At 46.2% G+C, this 12771-nt stretch overlaps 2 protein-coding genes across 2 annotated transcripts in view; one reads left to right on the top strand and one right to left on the bottom strand.

Moving 5' to 3' along the window:
• Positions 1-6488, bottom strand: part of LOC112560926 (netrin receptor UNC5B-like) — a 311035-nt gene extending 304547 nt beyond the window's left edge. Inside the window, exon 1 of the mRNA XM_025233048.1 lies at positions 5708-6488. The gene's annotated coding sequence lies outside the window, so the exon portion shown is untranslated. The remainder of the gene's footprint in view (positions 1-5707) is intronic.
• Positions 1-12771, top strand: part of LOC112574968 (short-chain dehydrogenase/reductase family 42E member 1-like) — a 115826-nt gene that overhangs the window by 31686 nt on the left and 71369 nt on the right.

Here is a 12771-nt window from a genome sequence, read left to right as displayed (position 1 = left end):
TAAAACCCCCGAAAGTATACAGATACGGCACGCAAATAAACACATTTCACACCGGTCCTGCAGTGTGTAAGGAGAAACTTCATGAGTGAAGGCAAGAAGCGAGGGTTGCGAGGAGCGCCAGGAGACAGCAGCATGTTGCAGACACACGGAGTGGCCTGCCTGGCCTGCAGGTTGTGCTGTAGACAGCCACCCTCCCGTGGGAGGGCACGAGGGCTGCCAGGTACCCGCCTCTGTGGGGGTCACACCAGCACGCGCACTGCCGACATCAGCGCATCACGTGAAGGCGGCAAAACAAAGACAGTTTACCTTTGCGGAATTTACTTCCCGTCAAACAGAGCGTGTAAAGACCTGCAGTACTCTACCCGCTTTATCAGATGGCTTTTTTCTTCTTCTCTTGAGGCAACATGTATGTGTGTGGAAGACAGAGAGAGAGAAAGTATATTAGAAGGTGTGCGTGTGTGTGTTTGAGAGAGAGAAAGTGTGTGTGCATGCGTATGTGCGTGCCTGTGGAGGACGGAATGGCGAGGGTGTAGGTGTTGGGCAAATTTGTCCTTTCGTATATATATTTATATACATTTTGTGCGCGTGCGTCTCGTGGATGTGTGCATAGATTTGATAAGATGGTTTACTGAACTTTCTGTTCTTTGTAAAGGTAGCATTGAGCGTGCTGGTCTTATTCTGTGTGTGTGAATCTCTCAGGAAAATCTACTGGGTGCTTCCATGCAACTGTGAATGGTGTTTGTATTTCTGGCCAGCTGCCACGTGGACAGTGCTACACTTTGAAATAAATGTTTGACTTGAGATCGGCTCCTCCACATTTTTTATGCGGTGCTTTTAGTTCGTTGTGCTAGAGTATCTTAGAAGAAAAAAAAGCGATTTGTTTTGAGGCTGTGTTGACAGATTGTGTGACAGGTATATATGCCTGTGCTGCAGACCTTGCATCAAGCTGCGCCTGCGTCTCTGCTGGCAGCTGCAGGCGGGCAACGGTCTTGCAGCTCCACAGCAAAAATTCACGGGTGGAAGCTTTGCTGGAAGCCCGCAGCCCGAAGTTGTCAGGGAACAAGAGTTTTATGGCTTTACTCGCCAAAGAAATGGTAGAAAGGGAAATGTAGTATTTACATGCGGTATACAGCAAGTGGTCGTGATGTAGTGAGCACTTTCATGTCAGTGAATTCACTCACACTGTGCATTGTCAACTGCCGTCAGCAAACATGTTCGTAAACTCTGAGCTCGTTGTAAAGGTAAATAGTTTCTAAGTCTGTTTTTGGAGGCTGTGTAGTCTGGTGGTTGGTGCACGCAGCTGTAGAACTGAACGGCTTGTGCGGGGGAAGGGAGATGAGAGAGCATTTATCAGTTTTGGGGTTTTTCAGCATCCGCATGCCTACTCTTATGTATGATAGATGTGAGTATTAAATTTGATAAATTCGTTTCTTATGACGAAGTCATCTAGCCTAAAATAGCAAAAACTCCTGGCATTTAAATTATCTACTCTCTTGCATCTCGACAAATTCCTTCTGGAGGGCTGCACCAGGTAATTCCTATATGCTTGTCTTGATACTGTTGTGTGCCGGCCAGATCGGGTAGAAACGCCAGTTTAGTCTCGATACGGGTGGTCTGTTACCGATAACAAGCTAAGGGAAACGACAGGAAGGTGTCTGTGTGATATGGCTACAGGTATGGCCGATATATATATATTCCTGACGATTGCGGCAATGATAGTTACACATCTTTTTCTTTAGCAAGGAATTGGGCGACTGACCTGTTTTGCGCATGCGCGGGCAGCCGAACGTGGGTTATCAGCTTAACAAACCTTGGCCTCCATCGTCTTAGTCTGCGCAGTCATTCATGTCCAAAATAAAAACCTACGCCAAAACCTTAACCCAAACCCTAACCCTAAAGCTGGTATAATCATAGATGTTGAGTTAGCACGGTTAACAAAGACAACAATAAAAGATCCATAAACACATCTGACGTTGACAGGCACTCGGTGCACCCACTCAGCCATAGCCAGCTTTGACAGAAGCTGAAGTACTGCATCCTCATTGCACATCAGAAAAGGACAAACTAAAAGACGATGCATCCGTTGTAGAAGTAAGCACGAAATAAAAATAATGGCATTGAGGACTATTTACTATTTACAGTTTATTTACAGTAAAACACATTATACTTATTCTGACTGTTGCAGTAGTTGTCAGAGAAACCTTCAAGGTGTTCTTTTAAGTCCACGAACGACGTTAATGGATGTTAAGAATTTGTCAGGCATTTAAAAAAAATGCTTCTCTTTACCGTCCATTGCTGTTGACGACTGCCAAGTCGACGTTTTTCATTTTTATTAGATGTTCGATGTTTTTGTAGCAGCTAAGTCTCCGTTAAATATTATTTTGTAAAAAAAAATGTTTCACGGTTTTTGGCTGTATGTCATAGAAGCTAAACAGAAAGCTTCTTATCATGCCTCGCTCTTCTGTTTTTTTTTTCCTAAAAAAACCTTAAAGGGAGTCTTTCCATCTTTTTTTGTTTGCTTGACATTGTAGAGCCTGTCTCATTTTGGGAGTCTGTCTCCAGCAAGAGGTTAGTGCGCATCTCTTCAGACTAAGGTCACCAAAAGGAGAACACGCCCAGGCCTATGACTAAAATCTGATCTTGCCAGTATTTCAGATACGAGTACCCAGTTTCTAAAGCAACGTGTAACTTGGTAACAGGAGACGTATATATATATACACTCAATCTTGCACATGCCCCAGGCACAGGGAACCAGTCACCTTTCTAACTGTTGCTTAATATCTAGGGGGCATTATATTTACCTCAGTCGCTTGCCATCTCACTCAGTCACACTCCAGACATACTCACGCGCGTGCAAACTTTCTTAGGCTGAAAAGCAAATACAGTATTTAAAGGTTCTGCGGGCTTCACTTGTTCTAAACGAAAAACACCTGTCCTGACAATGGCTTCACCTGCCGAAGGTGGGCAGCATCGTGGACATTCGCTAGTCCCGGGCGTTGACAGGTGCTGAGTGTTGTTAAGAAACAGAAAGATAAGGGAGTGTGCGAAGAAGAGTGTGCAGGCCATGCAGTAATGTACACATGTCTACAGTTTTAGAATTCTAGGTATAAACAGCATTGCCTTCATTTTTCTAACCTGAATGTGCAGGCGTGCGGTTCTGACCACGGAACTAGATGATGGCAGCACTTGAGATGCCTGATACCATGCGCTTGCATGGTTTCTAAAAATATAATCCAGCGATCCTCAGGGGTGACAGACACCCTGGCACTTGAACTAGACTCCAAGCAAAGAAGATCTTTATTATAACCTCTAATAAAACCTCGCCAGGCATATCTGTCTGTTAATGCGCTGACAGGTTTTGACACTTCAGAACATCTTTCTTCTGAAAAGCAGCAAAGATCGTCTCCATTCGTGGTCTTTATAAACAACATTACACAAGCTTTTCTGAATTCAGTTATCGCGGACACGCCAGTGACAGATAGCTCCTACCCTAACCCTTTGACCACCGAGAGGATGAAGGAGGGCTCCTCCTCCTGCCGCATGAAGAGCGCCATTGTGCGCGTGAAGTGATTACGTCAGCGCCGTCTAACGGCGATATGATAAAGTATAGTCAGTCCTTTACGAGTACGAGTACGAGTACGCGAGTTTTGCCGACTTGACGAACTGTCGTAACGCAGCTTGGACTGGTCACACAGAGATGATGGTAACAGTTCGTCGGGAGGATGGGGAGGAAGGTGCGAGGACACAGCTGCGCTGGATGGATGCTTAAGTCTAGCACAGCTAAACTGCTTATCAAATTGCCTTAAAGCATCCACCTCACGGGACTCTCCACCCTCACCCAGACCACTCAGCGAAAGGGTTACTCGCAGTCCTCGGGCAATGAAAGGAGTGATTAGAGGGTTAGCGATGTCAGGAGGATTGTGCAGTTTTTCAGCGGCGTTTGGAGCTGCCTCTCGTATTGGGAGGTGATTACTTGTTTTCAGATGCAATAACAGATGGTCCTGGACCCAGTCCTTGGAGGTGGCCGCACCGGCTAGTTGTGTGCGTGCGCGGCCAGACAATGGTCTTGAATCGGAAGTGAGGGAAGCATGAATACATTGCGCTAATTTTGGGCCTACTTCTCGCGGAAGCGGAGACGGTAATTGCGTTAGGCGGCTGATTAACAGCCGATCTTCTATTGTAGTGATGGCCCTGTGATAGGAAAGGCGATGCCTACGATGTTATTAACGTCTTAGGTGGCATAATCATTGATTTTATTTCTACAATCACCGAAACTGCAGGTCGTGCGTAGCTCGCGTGGTTGGGATGTGGGGAGGTAGGTGATCATCACTTCATGATGTGCCAAGGTGGAGAATGAATGGGGATTGTGGTGGTGGTGGTGGTGGTGGTGGTGTGGTGGTGGTGGTGGTGGTGGTGGTGGTTTTTGGTAACTAAGTTTGTATGGTTTGTGTGGGTGAGTGAGAGAGGTAGAGAGAACGGAGGAAATAGTTTCGTGCCTGTAAAAATCAGTCACCCGCCATTATAAACCTTTAATTAAAGATACCAAAATGATATCATCCTTTTTATTGTTGACATCCATCAGACGTTTTTTGTGCTACCTGTGGCATCCAAAGGTGCTGGTCAACATCTTACATGATATTATGTCCATCATCTTATCTGTGACTTATCTGCCACCGCTGTTCACATTACATCACATTGTCCGTAAACTTGTGTTAAACAATAAGATACATCTAGGAATATCACAACATAGACATAAATTCTTCTTTCTTGTTATCTCGGCTTATAAGGCGATCAGTGATAAGATTACTTGGTGTCTAGTTCATCATCAGCCCTACAAACTTTCCTAATCGACAGCCTCAGTCAGTTATTTAAATCATATTGCTAATCTCATTTAAGAAGAGGACGCTCCTAACTGTGCAAGCTGTCAATACCAAACTTTCTTTATTTGGATGAAAATAGATTGAAAGGTCACTTCTAGCTACATCACATCAAACCATCGCGAGAGCTGGCTACTTTATTGCTCTTGGCGTAAGCTTGTGTAAGAAAGGCGAGATGATATCAGGCACCGCTGGTGGCAGTCTAACGGACAAAAAATATGACGAGTGGCGTTTCAATTGTGATACCCTTCCACAAGAAACTGAAATATGGTGATGTGTTGTCCGGGCCCTTAAGATTGAACATCATTTTTGTTCTTTATGTTGCCTTTTAATCAGACTGGCCCAGCAAAATATGATCATCGGCCTGTTAACAACAACCTTGGGCTAATTAGCTGCCGAATCGATGGATGGTGGGGAGGCCAGCTACAGCAGAGGTTTGCTACCAGAGGTAGAGCTCGGCATCAAGCTGCACAACTGTTTTGCTTTGGGTACATCATTTGAAAAACATCGCCTCAGCACGCACAACATTTTTTTTTGTACACATACAGCATGCGCGCACACCGGGAGGAGAAGGGTGGGGCTAGAAAACAACTTTTTTTGCATGCGTTTTCAAAACTTTTTGGCACAAAATGTTCTTTCCTGCCTGTCTGTATATTTGTGTATTTAAATAGTGACTGCGGAGACTGGTAAGCATGTGATGAAACTAGGCTTTAGTTGATAAGGTAAGTAAGGGCTGGACACTAAGTTACATTATGAAACGAGCTCTAGTGGGTTGCGTGGTGCGATGCTCAAAAAGAAGCAGTGAGTGTTCATAAAAAGTATTTACTTACCAGTCAAATCACGAAGAATTTCGGTCACAGCACAAGTAGATGGTCACAGATGCATTGAAAATTCAATTATCCACCAAAGCCAGAAGTCGTTTTTTTACAACGGGGAACACGGTTGCGCCAGTCCGCTGGCAATCACGCACGCACGCGCACACAGCAGTAAAACAATGCTGCTGCTGCGTTCTGTAGATACACTGTGGACGTGTACTGCTGCACTCAATTAATCAACAAGCGTGATGCTTCCCAGACAGCCGTCACCAGGTGTCGCCTCTGTTGTCATGGCGATTTTGGAACGCCGTTGACTTCGAATTCCAGCGAGTGCCAGTGACGTCCTATTGTGTGGATCAACAAGAAGGGGGAGGGGAGAGAAGCGTGGAGGAGGAGGAGGAGAAAAGTGGTGGAGAGAGCGAGGAGAAGAATGTAATCGTTAGACACGTGCCGCTGGCACGGCCGCACTTGACACCAGCACTACAGCACTGCCCACGTCTTGGTGAAGGACGGCGTGGAGCAGGAGGGCCTCATACAGCGGTGCTGCTGGCAGCTGGGAGTACCCACCTCGTACACCATATTGATAGCAGATACATAAGCCAAAGGTGTGGGAGGCACCCTTCCCTCTTTTGTGGCGGCGCCCACCCTCTGGAGCCAGGCTCGCCAAACTCACGCGCAGTGCTGGGGATGCGGCGCGGGAGCCGGAGGGTCTCACTCTGGCACTCACGAGGCAGACAGTGTACTCACAGATGCTCCGCTAGCACTGTCCGCGGCCACGCCGACCGCTGGGTGTACGTTGAAGCTGAAAGTGAGAGAGAAAAGTAGTGTGAGTGATTGTTGTAGACATTTGCGACAACAAAGGACACCAATCTCTTTGTGGCTTTGTCTTAACAAAATGGGGGCTACACTTTGAGCGGCTCCTTTCATTGTTTATTTGCCTTTTAAAGATAGTTTGGTCGGATAGAATCGTAAGTAAATTTTACATGTGTAAATATAGGATTAAGGTATGACATCCGTGGATAGAAAACTTTTAAAAGCATTGTCTGTCGATGATCTAGCTTTGATAGTTTTTGTTTGTTATTCTTTAGCATCGAGATTTGGTCTACTTTCAGTTACTGTTTTTATGATACATACATTGGCAGTTGTCTTGTGTTGTTTGAATGCCACAAACAGTATTGAAAAGAACACAAAACGAAGGAACAAGATGGTAATGAGGATGACCACAGCCATGGTTCGAGGACAGAATAAAAATAAACGATTTAGAAAGAAGCTGGGGTGGGTCGAGGTTTTAATGGCTCAGGTATGTGAAATAATATTCAGAGATGGCATACCTGGAGTATTGGTCAACCAACGGAATGATCAGATTAGTCTACAGTGTACTTTCTGGCCTCAACAGCCTCTTACACATTCTGTCTTACAAAAAACTAACGAAGCCTCTGAAACACCACAATGAATGAATCAAGAGCTGGAGGCATATTAAAGCAGCATGCCTGTACGAAGCAGCTAACATATATAGTATTGCATCGCATCGCCCATTATCTTGAATGGTAAAGGTTTTCTTAGTGAACAACAACATAGTTTAAAATGTGACAACGAAGTCCACCGAAGCTTGACACTTTGTGATTTTATTGAAAAAAACGATCACCGAGGATGGAACGGAGGGAACATAATTGGCATTTATATTTGTGAAGGCCGGTTGTTGTAGAAAATGAATGCAATCTCAAGAGAGCTATAGAGCCCCATCGTGACTTTAAAAAAATTACTTTATTATTTTTCTGTTTTAAGGATGGAGTAAATGATTGTTTTGAGCAGGCTTTGTGGGAATATAAGTGTGTGTGCGCGCGCGTATGCGTGCCTCGTTGCCTCGTCCCCAGAAGCACGGCCAACACTGAATGTTGAGCGCTGCTCGTTCATTCTTTTTCAAATCAACATGCAGACACTTGCTGCACGGTGATGGATTGTTGCTGAGCAACTTTCCTTTAGTTATGATTACTCATAAGAAAAAAAAGGTAGGAAAAAAACCCTGGTCACGTGCCTGGCTTAGAAACCCAGCGGGAATCATTAGGCAACTTGCTCAGTGTTACTCTCTCACTCCTTTCACTCCCATTCCTGATTAGTTCCCTCTGTTCACTTAACTTGTCAATTAATTTCTCATTAAGGTCCCATCATCTGTCATACTGTTTCCACCGACTTTTATTTTCAGATGATTTTAGGCATCGATCGCGAGTCATTTAGTTTCCGTTGCTATTTATTAAAGTACGATATGAGGGTAAAGGTCGTTGGGATTCAAAGAGATATCGAAAACAGGACGAACAAATGTTTTTACGGAAGATACTGAAAGCAGGAAGGAATCCCACATTCTTTGTCTTCAGTAACATTATACTGCTGTCCTGCTTAGCGGAGACAAGGCATCCGTTCTCTGGTAATTTGTTTTTAAAACAGTTTAAAAAATAAAGTGGCAGGAATCAGTAAACATCGATGGAGACGTTGCCAGTGAGTTTGTCAGACAATGTCTCAGACACAAGATGTATTGAAATGATTGTCGTACTAGTAAGGAATGTTACATTTCTCATCTGAATTGTCCAGAACTGCAGTACGAGGTTGTGTCTGCTGCATGGCTTGTACAGAAAGTCTCGCCGTTAGCTGTCTGCACCACACAAAGTACAATGAAACAGTTTCAAGCTCTAGGGACCACCGCCGACCTACACTGGACACCATATATCTCTGACCACACAAAGCAGAGAATATTGGATGCAATCAGTCAAAGGCAGAAGAAGGACTGAACACACAGTGTCACTGGCGTAATCTGAGCAGTGGATCCCCGTTGGGAAAATGTATACTTTGCTTTGTCAGCGGCTGCAGCGCCGTGTCAGAATCGTAAAAACCACTTGGCTGGGAAACAGGTTTTCAGGAAGTCCTAACGGTCGATCGAAAACAGCGAGCAGGTTTTTGTGAAAACTGGGTGAGTTGTCCTGCCAAAGTCCAAATATTTTCGGTCTCTAATGGTCGGCTGTTAGAAGCGGCTGAGCGCAGCTCACTCAGCACCGGGTCTGTAAAACAAGACAGTGAGGAGAGGATTCTTCCTCCTCTCTCCTCCTCCTCCCGTCCTTTGCTTCTCACCCTGCCCAGACCTTTCTGACGGAGAGATCGCCCACATGGACACAGGTGCCGAAGTAAAATAACACGCGCCCCGCCCGCGCTTTAGTAAGAACAAGTCGTGCTGTATCTGAAATCCTGCAAGTCTTCCACCTCGCCGGTGCTGGTGCCGGAGGTATGCCGTGATGGGATTGTTTGTTCTTGATGTGGAGCGTCGGTTCTCCTTGCCACTGCCCGCGGTGAGAATTGTCTGCACTGAGGCAGCGGCCCCGGATACGTTTCACTGCACTCTGTCGTCTCCACCCACAGGGTCCACATCTTCTGTATGTTCTCGCCCACCTCCTGCCATCACTCCTCTCTCATCTCCAAGCTCGTCTTGGAAAATTGTCAGTCCTCGTCCTGCAACTTTCCTTTGTCGTCAGGGTATCATCGTACCGATAGTTTCATTGGTCGCTCGTTTTTCTCTCAGTTTAGTACAACTTACTAAACTAGACTATTTTCGTTACGAATTGAAAACATGTACTTCCCAGAAAAAGAAAGTATCAACGCCTTTAAATAATAATAATAATTAAAAATAATCGATGCAATATTATAGTATTAATATTAAGTAATAAGCAAATGGAAGTGGTTTTCTGTGAACCTGCCAACAAGGCTAAGTTTAATTTCATGTTGACTTGGGTTGTCCTGGAACTGAAGCAGGCAGCACAACTTATGGGCTTCCCCTCTCCCAGCATTTTCTTTGCTCCCCCCGTCTCCCTGTTTCCCTGCCGTCGATGAGCTTGGACAAGGTCTTGATCTGTCTTGACGGATAAGCGCAGGGTCTGACCTTCCGGCTTTTGGATATTTCTGATGAGACCATCACGGCCATTTTGTCGATGAAACCACTTCATCTTGGCGACTGGAGCCTCGTCACAGACAACACCGTGTGATGCGTGCTGTGCAGCGCTGCGCCGTGCACGCGCCTGTCAGCGACGCGTCTGTAAATGCGTTATGTTTACAGCCAACCCTCGCACTGTAAATCCTGTGCGAATGGCATCTATGTGTACAGGAACACCGCCAGTCTTCGAGACTGTGGTCTTCGAGGGGGAAAAAATGCCAGGAGTCTGTATGGTGCTGTTCCGACATGATGATGCACTGTGAGGTTTCGGCAAATTGTTTGTTTAAGGTAGATGGATGACCCGAGAGAGAGCGAGCGAGGGGTGACCGATACCCTGCGAGATAAGGTCACATAAACTTTCCTGTACCATCTGCTCTCGGTGCTCAAAACTGTGAGCAACCACATTCTTAGAGTAATTTAGGTGATCGGTAAGTACTCGCTGCTGCTCGTGTTTATTATAACTTGAGAACTCGTTGTCTTGCGTTGGTTTGTGCGTATTCCATAGACTGTCTTTTCGCAAGGTAGAAACTCATTTTTCACGTTTATTCAAACATCTCCAAACATATCATGTACACCTCATAATGTCATCTACAGTTAATGATGAAAAGTATTTACGCGTGTATCTTGTATTGTGTACGAATAAACACTATTTTCTTCAACAGTAAACACGGGCATTCAGTCTGTTCACGTTTTTCTTATCGCCGTCCCTTTCCCACCTGTTCCCCAACATTCCTTCATTGCTTTCTAGCCGATCTAAACGTTTCAGACATAAATGCAGGATTAGAGTTTGTGACAGCAGTGCTCATAGAAAATTAGTCTTTAGAGCCCTTCACAACCACCTGTAATACATGAGATAAAGAGCTCGTTCTTACAATCTAATAGGGACACCCCTCCAGGGGTCATTCGGAGCGACAAATAGTGATAATACAATGAAGATGATACCAAGGTGTTGTGTGTTTTTCGCTTCATCATGTAGCCATCCGCCACTTGGCCTTTCGACTTGACTTTCATCGTTTCTCCTAACAATTCTTGTCCCTCTACATTATGCTGCACACACCAATTATTGTTGGCGTGTGTGCTTGGGCGTACGCCTTTATGTGCTTGATTTTTGTAAACACGAGTTTCAAACTGCCAAGACATGCACGTGCTGTTGAGTGAGAGGGATGGCGGCAATAAGCACTGCACTTTCCCCTCCTCCACCCCAACCCCAACAACTGCAGCCCAGAAAGACTAGTTGTTTCGAGGAGCTCGGAAAGGAAAGGAAGATAAGGCGGCCTCTTTGTCTCAGGCAGTGATCTGGCAAGCCGCGGGCTGGGTGGGCTATCGTCACCATCACTCGTGTCGCTCTCGGCGGGCACCAGATTGCACGGCTCTGCTGACACTGCCAGCCCCTTGCAGCACCCTGCTCTGGGAGGCCGAGAGGAAGAACGCGGGCATCCAAACACGCCCGAGGTGCTTGCCCTGCATTCCCTGCCGCGATAGTCAGACGATCTCCACGTGCCCGTGACTTCTGTGTGGAGGAGTTGCCGAGAACGTCTCGCAGTCCGAGGCTGACGCCGTGACACGCACCACTTCTACAGGCGTCAGCCACTTCCCACCGAGTTCTTCAAGCTTGGGACAAAGAGGCACCGAAGCTGCAATTGTTTGAGCTAAGCTCACTGCCTACACTAACCTACAAGAACGAAGTTGCGGTTCACTTCACGTCAGTAGAGAAGCAGGCCAGTGAAATCCCTGTGGGAGAGGAAGGGCAATCAGGAAAGTAACATCCGTGAGGTCACTATGGTGCGGCAGGGCACGCATCTAGCTTTACCGGCCTTTGTCTTCACTTCCCGGAGGCCTGGTCCAGTCCCGATCGCAGCTTCTTGTGGACCGTTGCTTGGTTCACCAATTATTGAAAACGGGTTACCCGATAGCCTGGTCTGATGCCTGTTGGCATCGAGCTGTTGATATCGGTGTTCATATCACATGCACATGTCAAAGATGGGTCTCTCTAGAGCCTTCACTTGTCTTTGCTTTCGCTTGGTTATTTTCCCTGTTCTCTCATGACTTCCTGTTCCTAGGAGTCTGTGTTCGAATGGCGAACCGCTGACTGGCAAATTAAAGAATGGAAGGGGGGCAGACTAGCAAGGAGACAACCTACACCAGTGAGCTACCTCGCGGGACACCTCTGGTAGATCACAAACCTTGTCCATGGGGGGTTAGGGTGGGGAGGTGCAAAGGCCGAACCGCCAGAAGGAAACGTGTGGATGATGCGAGACGGCTCTTGGGAGACTTGCATTTACCGTGGCCGTCAACCCTTCCCCCCTACACACACACCACCACCACCACCAGCAGCAGTAATGTCATAGCTTCACTTCTTTGGCATCATATCATCCATCTGTTGGATGCCCCGATTCATCCTGCCAGAGACCTTGTGTTTATTTACTAGCGAGGAAGAAGAAGGTGTTCCTGTGGATATCAAAGTCCGTGTTTGCGTCCCTTTTGCCACCGTTACCGTGCAGAGGGCTGCGTGTTTTCTCCCTTGGCCTGTAGTTCTTTTTATTTGGAGCGCGTGCCCAGCCCGTGTAGATGGTCCATAATTATAATAAATAGATGTCGTACGAGGCTGTAATGCTTTGAAGTGTTGCCGAGTCCGAAGGTTAAATATATGGAAGAAGAATCCTCCCGCAGAGATTGCGCGTAAAATATCGCAATATTCCTCCGACTGCGCGGGTGCTGGAGGCGAGCAGATCTCGCAAAAGGAGGATGTTTGCGAGAACGAAGGTAAACAGTGCTTTTGCTTCCTCACGAGTGTAAGAGGAACGACAGGCGCACACTGACCCCACAGAGAGAAACAGTTTTAGACTTTCTCCATTTACCTGGACTTGGTAATTGGAATGTTGTTGATTTTTGTTTTAGGATGTTACCTGCGAATTTATCGGCAGTGCTGAAAGTTGCGAGTACCTTTTTTTTGCTTTATAGACTAGGTCACTGTGTTTGACATGTGCATGCTAGAATTAAGTCCTTTCCCGGAATGTCAAGAATGCTTCTGTTTATCTCTTTCTCACTCTTTCTCTCCATCTCTCTGTCTGCCTGAGAGGAGTACCTTAATGCTGGTGAGGAATGA

Source organism: Pomacea canaliculata, linkage group LG1 (genome assembly GCF_003073045.1).
Source record: "Pomacea canaliculata isolate SZHN2017 linkage group LG1, ASM307304v1, whole genome shotgun sequence".
NCBI classification, from domain to species: Eukaryota; Metazoa; Mollusca; class Gastropoda; order Architaenioglossa; family Ampullariidae; genus Pomacea; species Pomacea canaliculata.
This window is presented reverse-complemented; position numbering and strand designations above follow the sequence as displayed.